We start from the raw sequence: 11303 nt of genomic DNA, 5'->3' as shown, positions 1-11303 counted from the left end.
AGATTTTTTGATTAACTGGGTAGTTCTGGAAATTAAGTCTGCTTTTGCGATTCCTCCTTGAATCACAGTATTTGTCCCTGGCCTCCTGTTTATGGGCATGCTGCTGAGAGTTTCTGCTCAGACAGGATGTGACAGCTTGGATTCTCATGAAAGTGCTCATCCTGAGGTCATTTCACCTCCATGTGTAATTATTTAGTTTTCTTAATAAATGAGGGAGTCAATGTTAAACCTTTTTTTTTTTAAATTTCTACCACGTCCTTATTATAGAAAGCAGCATGGCCCTCAAATCTTTTCTTCCTGATGACTTTAACTTCTGTTGGTACAATTTAACTTTGTTTCCAAAAAACTTGGATCAGAGCAGACAATTTTATACAACATGTAGGCAACCACTCCTCAAGACTGTCAAATTTGTTCCTACATTGGAATCTACATGCACAATTCAGAGAATTATGATGACTATAATTTTATTCAAATCAGTAGCATGCGGCTACATGAGAAACACCAATAAATTGAGAATAGTCAATATGTTGATTATAAAGCCAGATCTGCTCCACCTTCATGCAATGGGTCCAGGAGTTGCTTCTTGCTAAGTGGTCTTTCACATACCTTGCCATTAAAAAAACGAAGGGAAGGAGCTAATGTTCCTTAAGTGCCCCATGCCAAATACTCTGGAAACATTTTCTATGGGTTAACTTTCAATTCATTACAGATTACAGGAGGTGAGTGAAAGAATCTCACAACAACAAAAATGGGGAACTCCTTAGCCTATGGGTGTTATGGATTTTACAGATTCTTGTCCAGTCTGAGGGAAGTTTATTTTGGGGTGACTGGAAGGGCTTGAGCAGCTGAGTTTAGAAACTTTCTTGTCTTGTATAATTATTGGTTCAACTCATGAGTGTATTTTCTCAACTGCTGCTTCCGGCTCTTTGGGTCTTGTCCTATTTCAGTCTCATTAAGCATTTAAAGGAACTTGTTAATAATTTGCTTATCTGCCCCTATACTGTTGTTTAGTTGCCCCCCTGGGGGTGACGTGTCTCCTGGGTTGCTGCTCTGTTCTCATGTTGGATCTTGTCCTACTCAGGCTGCCTGTTCTCACTTTTCCAGAAATTCCTGGCAGTAACTCTTGCTTGGCTCCTGATTTTGTGCCTTCCAATGCTTGCTGACTCTCTCCACTTACCTCAACCACCAGTCAGTTCTGGACTGGCTCCACCTCAACTGGGACCACCTCATCTGGTTTACCACTCTTGAGAAGCCCCGCTCTAGATCCGATACACGGGACGTGATCGACCGAGGCACATGTGATTGTCCCTACAGCAATACCCCTATACAGTTACATTGAATGGACTTCATTGACCAAGAGTTATAAATGAGATAATTCTGGAAATTATTCTTTCCACTGGCCTATAGATCTAGGTGTAAACAATAAAAACAGGGTATTCAAGTGGTTGATTCTGAAAACCAACAAAGAGTTGCAGGAGAATCTAAATCTGTTTATTTTTTCAGAAAGAGAATCTGATGATTTGATAGTATCTCTGAACTAAGGAACTATGTGTCAGAATCATTTTCTGATGTTGAATAAGTTTTGCAAGATACAAAACAATGGGCAACCTCTGATTTTCTAACTATACAATGGATTAACATATTGCTACTTACCAGATCTTTAGTATTTCCTGATCTAATTAATCAGAGGGTTGATATTTTAAAAATAATTTTTTGTGAAAGGCTTGGCAGTTCCTCTGTGAGAGGAGAATGGTTACAAAGAGATTAAATGTAGCTCATCTCCCAAATGGCTGTCATCCATCCTTTCCCTCCTATATGCACACCACACCTCCATCTAAAGATGGACTGTCTCCTTTGCAAGGTGGAATCCGGGCTGCTTCAACAAATAGAATATGGTGGAAATGACATTGTGCCAGTTTCAGGCCTAGCTTTTGTATGGCCTGAATGTTTCTCTTTGCTGCTACTTGGAGCCCTGAGCCACCACGTCATCAAGTCCGAGTTACTTTGCTTGAAAGACCACTCTGAGGAGCACAGTAAAGCCATCTTGGATGCTCGGCCCAGATGAGCCTTCACATGGCTCCAGCCTCTGCAGCTCTATGACTGCAGCTGCACGACAGACCCATAGTGAAGTCTGCCTGGACAGGCTCATTCAACTCACAAAGCTAGAAAAGGGAACAAAATCTGTAGCTAAGCTGCTAAACTTTGGTGTAGTTATTTGCACAACAGTAGTTAACTGAGACAAATGAGTCCCAAGGTTCAGGGTAAAGCAAGAATCCAAACCAAGTACTTTCCATTACAAAATTTTATCTCTGAATTTCCCTTTCCACATTCAACTTAGCTGGCCTTCTCCAGTTGTTTTATCCATAGTTTTAGTAGTGAATGTGAGTTTTTACTGTTAAGCATAACTCTTATTATATGTAGGAATATATATATAAATTTTAAATTTTTTAAAATTTACTATGTGAATACACACAATCCACTAAAGCTTTTGGCACATCACAAAGACAGGCTTGTAGAATTAATGGTGGGGATTCCCAGTGGAGATCACCAAATTTTACATGTCAGTGATTTATTGGGCAACAGGGATACACCATCTGATATGTGCTCTTATTTGTTTTTTCTATAAGAGGGTACTAATGGAAGCCATTCCATGACCCACTAAAAATATCCAACATGATAATTTGCTCTCTGGCTTCCTAGACAAAATATCCTGCCTGATAATTTGCTATGTGGCTTCCAGGAGAAATTAATCCTCTACCATAGAGACTATTGCATCCCCCGGAAAGTAGAACTATCAAACTTCCTAGATCCTCAGCTTGGCTTCTGAAGAGCAAATCAGTCTCCCACTTAAACTTTTGACTCTATATCCTGATTACAGTAACTGAACCTTTGATTTGCTCTTTGTGTCCAAAAATAGAGAAGGAATGTATGTAAGAAAAAGAATGGTCAAAAATATATTTGACATTTACGACAGATTGGTTATTCTTGTATGTGCTTATAGGTCATCTTCTAGTCCAATGAAATAGGTACTTTTATTCCCCCCTGTTCTCCACTTCTCAGCAAATGCCACTAGTGTCTGTACTGTTGCTTAATTGCTAATCCAAGTGACATCCTTGATGCCTCTCCTACTGAAACAACTCCATGATCAAGTCATTGTGTCTATCTCTAAAACCACTGAACTGTGCAGTTTGTATGGGTACAATTAAACAAAATGTTATCATCTGTGAATTATATCTCAATAAAGCTGTTATTTTAAAAATTTAGAATATGTCTAAATCTTTCTACCTCTCCTCATCACCACTGCTGTCACCCTTGCTCGAATCTCCATCTTCTCTTGCCTAGATTAATGCAGCAGTTTCCTAAACTGTTACCTGGTTTCAGGTCTTGCCCTTTTAGGGTCTATTTTCACATATCAGTCAAAGCAATCCTCTAAAAACGTAATCCCTAACAAGTTACTTTCTTGCTCAAAGCCCATCCAATAATTTCCTCACACAGTGAAAATAAAAGCCTTCAAGGTCCCACATGATCTGGCCTCTCTTTCCAACCTCGGAACCCCCACTCTCCTGCTCTCTTTTCTCCCACCACACTGACCTTTAACTATTCCTAAAATGTGCGAAGTTCACCGCCTGCCTCAAGAATGAATAGTCTCAGCATTAGCTATTCTCTCTGCCTTGGACATGCTTCCTCCAGGTCTTTCAGACCCGTGGCTAGCGTTTTCTCATCAGAAACCTTCCAAGACCATTCTACATGAAACAGAAGTCGCACCCAGCCCTCTCCGTTTTGTCGCTCTCTCTTTAACCTGCTTTACTTTTTGTTGACAACACTCTTCACTACTTGGCATCATACGACATTGTTATTTTGTCATAGCAATGTAACCTCTATGACTGAAGTGGTGCTGCCTGTCTCTGGCACTTAAAATTTTACCTAGCACATAGCAGGTGCTTAGTAGGTACTGTGGAATGTTTAATAAGTGTGAACGATGAAATAAGGAGTGAAGGGATAAATATTTTAAACATTCCTCTTTGCTAAATTCAGCAGTTCTTCCTGCTTGAGGACACTCTCCTCGTATCACAGACAGCAATCTAGCATAACATAATTGTGCTCTGGGGGGTTCTTAGTTTCCCTCCCGAGGTTTGTAGGTTGCAAATGTCCCAGCCACTTTGAAGAGATATCAGCAATCTCAAACTGGCAGGAAGAAAAGGTCTCTAATATGCTCTCATTAAAGACTTAAAGTACCCTCGTCCTGCTGAAAGAACATTCAGGCTAATTTACAGGCTCCAGGCCACAAAAATATTTTCCTAAAATTATAAGTCCTAAAGCCCAAAAATATAGTCTCCAATAACTATTTATTGCATGTGGATATATGGCAGGCCCTGTGCTGGACACTGAATATATAAAAATAAATACAACATAGTCATTTGGAAGGTCCCTTCAGCTTCCCTTGGCTGGTTTTATGTCCATGATTTAAAAGAAACAATTCTGATTTTTCAACAACACATAATTTTGTTTGTTTTTTTTAATTTCAAAGAATGAACATATTTCTTATTCTCTACCCTGGTAGAAGCTGCCTTGAGATCCCTCCTTCCCAGTGACACCTCCCCTCTTCTCCCACTGCCCCCCACTACAGACTCTGTTTGCTTTTCACTTACTGTGCTCTTGGTTCCCACCCACTTCCAACGGTCCCTCCATCATTCCATCTCCACAAGGTTCACTACCAAACATCTCAAAAATCTCCATTATGCACTGAAGTTGTTTCCTTCCCATCACCAATGAATTCCTCTTCGAATCTCAGCGCCAGTTCCTACATTTGCATCCTCTGGTGCTTTCCAAAGTATATAACCCTGTTGGCTTCTCCCTCCTCCTCAGACTCATGTCCAACTCAGCTCAGAGATCCTACACTATTCTGTTCTCCTCTCCTCTCCTCCCTGTCAGTGCCCCTGCCTCCCTCCCTCCCCGGCCTATCCTCATCTTCCCACATCCCCATGTGGAGTCTCCACAAGGCTCTGCCTTTCAGCCACAATTCCCCTTTGATATTCTCATCTGCAACCACTGCTTCAACTTCCACATTTTAGGGGGACTCACAGGTCCACATCTTCAATCACAACCACAATCCTAAACTCTATTCCCACAGATATGTATGCTTACTAAACATCTCTACCTGAAATTCCTCAAACTCAGCATAGCTAAAGTAAAACATTATTTTCCCATTCTACAAATCAGTTATCTTTCTTATTTTTCTAATTCCATTAAGGATATCACCAAAGTCCAATCATCTTCAGCTTTTCAATCTCCCTTTCCCTCTCCTTCTCTCTCTGCATTGCTCCCCAAACTGACCAGTTTTGAAGTCTGGGTGATTGCCTTTGTGGCTTACCTGTATGTTTCTGCTGTGCTCATTATACTTGTCACTTCCCTGGTTCTCCCTTTACTATTTCCTGCCTGGACTCTTCAAGCAGCCTCATAAACAACTTCAGCTCCCTCTGATCCATTTTTCAATTAGCTTCCAAAACCCTATATGGCTTATTGCCTGCTGAATAGACTCAATTCCTTAGTCTGGAATTTAGGTCACTATTATTTCTCTATGTGACAACTGACACCCCACCAAAAGTAGACTGTTCCCTTTTTCCCTGACTACACCTTTTGCTTGAGCACCTTCATGTCTTTTTCTATACTCTTCTATATACCCAGACCGCTTTTTCCCCATTTCCATCTTGCAAAATCTTGCTTTTTAATGCCTGGTCTAAATCATACATCCTCTATTAAGCCTTGTATGACTAACCCCAGTCAAAGGAGGAAATGTCTCCTTCCTCTTACCTCTAGTTATTTGTGTATAGCTTACTTCCTCAACTGTATTCTAAACTCCTTAAAAATGGGATGACTTCTCTGGTAGGTTATATTATTATTCCCAGATATTCACTGCCTTCCTTGTGGGGGAATTATGCTTGTCTGCCCCTCATAGGAGGTTTAGCTACATGATTAGCCTTGGCTGATAAAATTTGAGCATTTTAATTATGCCACTTTGGGCCCATCGTATGTTTCTATTATCTCTTTTGTCCCCCTGCCACATGTAGGTTCATCCCAATTAACTGCTCTTCCTGCATAGACCCCAGAATAAAAAAGATGGGAAGTAGAGCTGCACATAACACACTGGACATTAACATAGATGAGAAATAAACTATTGTGTTGTAAATTACTGAAATGTAGGGCAGCATAACTTAGCCTAAACTGAATCATCTTCTTTCCAACTCAACAAATATTCAGTCATTCCTTCCACAATACTGAGAACATACTCTATGTCAAACTACACACTACAGAACATACAGAAATTTGTAAAGCATTATGTCTGTCTTCAGTTGTCTTAGTTCTGAATAGTAAGACATGTTTTCAAGTTGCTACAAGGCAATGCAAAATGCCATAAGTCTGTTTGGATACTTCAGAACAAATTGCTACCAGGTTTTGAGAAAGGGAAAAATAGCGTTATACTGGAGGAAATCAGAAAAATTTGCATGTAGTATTATTTGCATCTTGAAGCACAGGCAGCACACAGTAAACTTTGAAGATATGTTGAACAGAGAAATAAATAGACAACTAGTTATAGCCATTAAAGGCTGACATTTCTGTGTCAATGAAACCACACCAGAGCAAGTGAAATATCCCAAGGTTAAAAGATGATGGCACTTAAGAACTTGTGAGTGGGTGAATTTGCTTTAAGTAAATCTTTTGTTGAAAGAAATCTTACTCATCGACTCTGGCATCTTTTAAGCTCCAATTATTTCTGGTTAGTCATGTGGCTTTTCATATGATCTGCTGCTTTTGGCAGGCTGCTTAGGCGAGTTTATCTCACAGTCAGCAACTGAAGGCTTTCTATTTTCAGTTTTATCCTTGATGGGAACCATCAAACAGAACCTTCGCGGTTGGTACTTCTGAGTTCAGTAGGGCTGGGAGGATTGGGGATTGACGAGGCATGGACAAACCTGCAAAGTGGGCAAAGACAGCCACCTTAAATAGCTCAGAACAGAATTTTCAGAAGAAATCTTTCCCTCCCTAACTCTGACACATGTTTCTGTGATGATTCAAATGATAAATGCCCTTTTCCCGGCTTCATAAATTACAAATTCAGGAATTGGTTAAACAGCTTAATAATTCAGCTGTGCCACAGATAAAGAAATTTTAAAGACAGGAGAACAGGAGGGCCACAAATTAACTTTTGCCCGAACTGTCCCCTAATCTAGACTGAACCATTGAGCAAAAACCCTATCTCTAAGGTCTCTTCAGCTCTGAAATTCCGTGAGTCTATGCAACTATGCATATTCAAAAGATTTTCCTCTGGGAAGTGGTTAGCCTATCCTCACTGGACATTTGTCCAAATGGCAGTGGGACTGGGGATCCTTATCCACACTGCCACGATGTTCCTGACTAAGCAGGGTAAACAAGTTTGGTGACATGCCAGCTCCAGAGGCCCCCACAGGATGACAATAGAAACCTCACATGCCTACACCTGAACCTAAATGCCCCACATTGGAATATCTTTGGATAATGCCAACACCGTGTCAGATGTAGGAAAGCAGACTTTCGCCTTCTCAAGCAGAGACCATTCTCTAAAGATAAATAAACTGAGAAAGTGAGGGGTGCTGAGTCTGACAGGGTTTCTGAGAGAAGAATAACTTCACACCCTCCACACTTCAAACCTGACCTCACCCCCCATGGTCATCCCCTGACTCTGGACAAGTTGCTTATTCTCCCTGTGCCTCAGGACTCAGATCTCAGTCCTCGCCATGCTTTGCCAGAATGAGGTTCTTTTGTGGATATGAAAGTTCCCAGGGCCCAGCACTCACATGAATTTAATGTGTGTTAATTCACTTCCTCTCAGGACTCCCCCTCAGCCCATTTCAGTTCCATGCATGAATATTATATGATTAATTTTCTTTTTCTTTGTCTTTTAGTTTATTATTGCTCTCACGTATGCTTAATATGTTTCACAGTGAGCTGAAAACTATACACACACAAAATGTACAAAATCCAACATGAAAAAAAAGTGCTAAATCACCCAACATAGAACCAGCATCTACTTTCAGGCTTATCAACAAAATCTGAGATGTCTTATCATCCAACAAAAATTCACTTGGCCCATAACAATTTTAACTTTAAAATTCTCTAAATACTAATGCAGAGCTATCTCCTTGTTCATCCCTGATAATTACCCAAGTCTGGAAGCTCCCATTCTGGAAGCTGGTGGTCTTATCTCACTCCTATTCCTACCCTAACTACCCAACTCACTCAAATTCTTCTACCCACCCAGTGCTCACCTTGGCCTTCACCAACAAACTGTTCTTCCCACCGCCCAGTCTCAGAATTCCCAGAGTGACCGTCATCCCTCTCACAGATGAATGGAAAGGGGTTTCAAACCCTTCCTTTTTCCACTCTCTATATTTCAGTTTTTTAGGCATAATATTGGCTGTGTGCTCTGCAACTAATCACCCTTCAGTTTACAGAGGAGGAAACCAAAGGACAGGAAGATGAATGATTTACTTAAAGCTAAGAAGTTACCAGCATATGTCAATGTTAGAACAGAGCTCCCTGCCTTTTCTTCATCTCATCCTTTCTGTGGACAGCAGGGCCTGTGGTGCAGGGCAGGCTCTTCATAAACATTTATTGAATAACTGTTACAAGAATGAATGCTTTCTTCCTGCACTGTAAACTGAGGATGACACTAACTCTTTTCTGAAATATGTACAAGCTATTATTGTCTTCAGGATTAAGTGTTGGAATATAACTTAGGAGCTCAGATATCTGTGTTTAGTTTGCCTACTTCAGTTTGATGATGCTTGATGATGCCTGATAACACACAATGAGACAACTTGCAGATATTTCATAAGCTAAGACAGGAAGCAAAAAAGAGAAAGTTTGCTAGAGTCTCACACTATTAGGAGGCAGAGGAAGGAAAATGATCACACCACAGATCACCATCATAGCATGATAATTTACTGTATGCCTCCATAAACTTTAGCTTATTTCAACCTTACATCAATCTTATGCCTTGTATGTGCATGACTTTTATGGCACATTTTTAACTCTTAAATGATTTAGCTCACTTAATATTTCTTTATTCATAGGAACCCTTGGCATGGGAATATCATTATTCTTACCACACAATTCAGACGACTGAGTCTTAGAGATCACATAGCTAGTAAGTAGCAGAGTGAAATTTGATCTGAGGTCTCACTGAATTTGGAATTTAACAACTATACTATATAAATTCTATCACTATTGATAGTGGCAGATGGACCTCACAGTGGAAGATAGTCTCAATTTCCCTTTGAATACCTGGTGGACTAAGCTACTGACTGACAGAGCAAAAAGCCTAACTCATCCGCACACCTTATCTGCAATTATGTAAAGGGTTTTTACTTCAACAATTCTCTGTACTAGTATACAAAACTACAGTGAGATACCACCTCATACCCATTTGGATAGCTACTAATAAAAAAAAACAAAAACAAAAACAGAAAATAAGTGTTGCTGAGGACGTGGAGTAATTGGAACCATGTGCACTGTTGGTGGGAATGTAAGTGGTACAGACACTGTGAAAAACACTGGTGATTTCCTGAAAATTAAAAATAGGATTACCATATGATCCAGCAATTCCTCTTCTGAGTATATATACCCCAAAGTATGGAAAGCAACATTTCAAAGTGGTATTTGTGCACCCATGTTTACAGCAGCATTATTCACTGTAGCTAAAATGTGGAAGCAACCCAAGTGTCCATTGACAGATGAATGATAAATATACATATAATGGAATATTACTCAGCCTGAAAAATGAGGGAAATTCTGACTATGCTACAAATGCATTCAAAAAATATGCCACAACATGGATGAACCATGAGGACATTATGGTGAATGAAATAAACCAATCACAAAAAGTAAGTCAGTTATTAAGTCTGATTCCACTTATTTGAGATACTTAAGAATAATCGAAATCATAGACAGGTTCCCAGGGACTAGAGGTAAGGATGCAAAGATATTATTTAATGGGTATAGAGAGTTATTGTTTAATAGATATAGTTTCAGTTTCACAAAATGAAAAAATCCTGGATATAGGTGGTATAATGATTGTATAATATCATGAATGTATTTAATACCACCGAACTGTACACTTCAAAATGATTAAGATGGTGTACAGAAGCTTTTTGGCTTCATGTAGTCCCATGTGTTCATTTTTGCTTTTGTTTCTCTTGCCCAAGGAGATGCGTTCAGGAAAAAGTTGCTCATGTTTATATTCAGGAGATTTTTGCCTATGTTGTCTTCTAAGGGTTTTATGGTTTCATGACTTACATTTGGGTCTTTGATCCATTGAGTTTACATTTGTGTATGGGGGAGGGTGGGAGGGTAGGGAGGGAGAAGGGGATTGAGGAGCATTATGTTTAGTACACATGGTGTGGGGGATCACGGGAGAACAGTGTAGCACAGGAAAGGCACATAGTGGATCTGTGGCATCTTACTACATTGATGGACAGTGACTGCAATGGGGTAAGGAGGGTACTCAATATTATGGGTGAATGTAGTACCCATTGTTTTTCATGTGAAACCTTCATAAGAGTGTGTATCAATAATACCTTAATTTAAAAAAATCAACCAAAAATGATTAAGATGGTAAATTTTGTTATGCATATTTTACCACAATAAAAAAATTGGAAAAAATAGATAAAAGTTAAGTAATTGATAATTTATGGTCAATGTGAAAATGAATCCATATGTGTTAGGTTAAAAAGTAGAGTCATATTTCACACAATAAAAAATAAGCAAAAACACGTAAGAGTCATATTTGAGAGGTAGTTTGTTTTTATGCACCTGCAACAGATAATGTGGCTTGTGATTAAAAGGTAAGCCAAATGCCCAGGCCCTCTGATGAAACAGCTGCTGTGTGGTAAGGCAATGGGAGGCCTGGCAGTCCGGAAGGCTCATTCATTACAGTACGGAAGGCACCCTCTCAAGAACATGTAAACGAGATGAAGAGTGCTCTCGGAAGGCTAAAACAAACATGACCCAGCCTTCTGTGTTCTCTGTCTAGGGTTATCTCACTTGTAATGATTCATCATAACCTTTTAAGATTCTGGGAAGCATATGATACATCAGGCCGGAGGTACCACATTTCTAAGCTGCTAGCCTTTAATACAGGGAAGAAATCCTTTCTGGTTGACCACACTGCAAGGTAGAAAATAGCAGGGCAGAGTCCAGAGTTCTGCATGGATTGTTTATTTTAAAAATCCCTAATAACAAACAGAGCAAAAACTGGATTGAAAATA

At 39.7% G+C, this 11303-nt stretch overlaps 1 long non-coding RNA gene across 1 annotated transcript in view; it reads right to left on the bottom strand.

Annotated features, from left to right (window-relative positions):
- Nucleotides 1-6544: 6544 nt before the first annotated feature.
- LOC118911617 (uncharacterized) overlaps nt 6545-11303 on the bottom strand; it is a 29093-nt gene continuing 24334 nt past the window's right edge. The window contains exon 2 of the long non-coding RNA XR_008997553.1: nt 6545-6971. This is a non-coding gene — a long non-coding RNA (uncharacterized LOC118911617). The remainder of the gene's footprint in view (nt 6972-11303) is intronic.

The sequence above is a fragment of the Manis pentadactyla genome, chromosome 4 (genome assembly GCF_030020395.1).
Source record: "Manis pentadactyla isolate mManPen7 chromosome 4, mManPen7.hap1, whole genome shotgun sequence".
NCBI classification, from domain to species: domain Eukaryota; kingdom Metazoa; phylum Chordata; class Mammalia; order Pholidota; family Manidae; genus Manis; species Manis pentadactyla.
The sequence above is the reverse complement of the archived record's forward strand: the minus strand, read 5'-3'. Positions and strand labels throughout refer to the sequence as shown.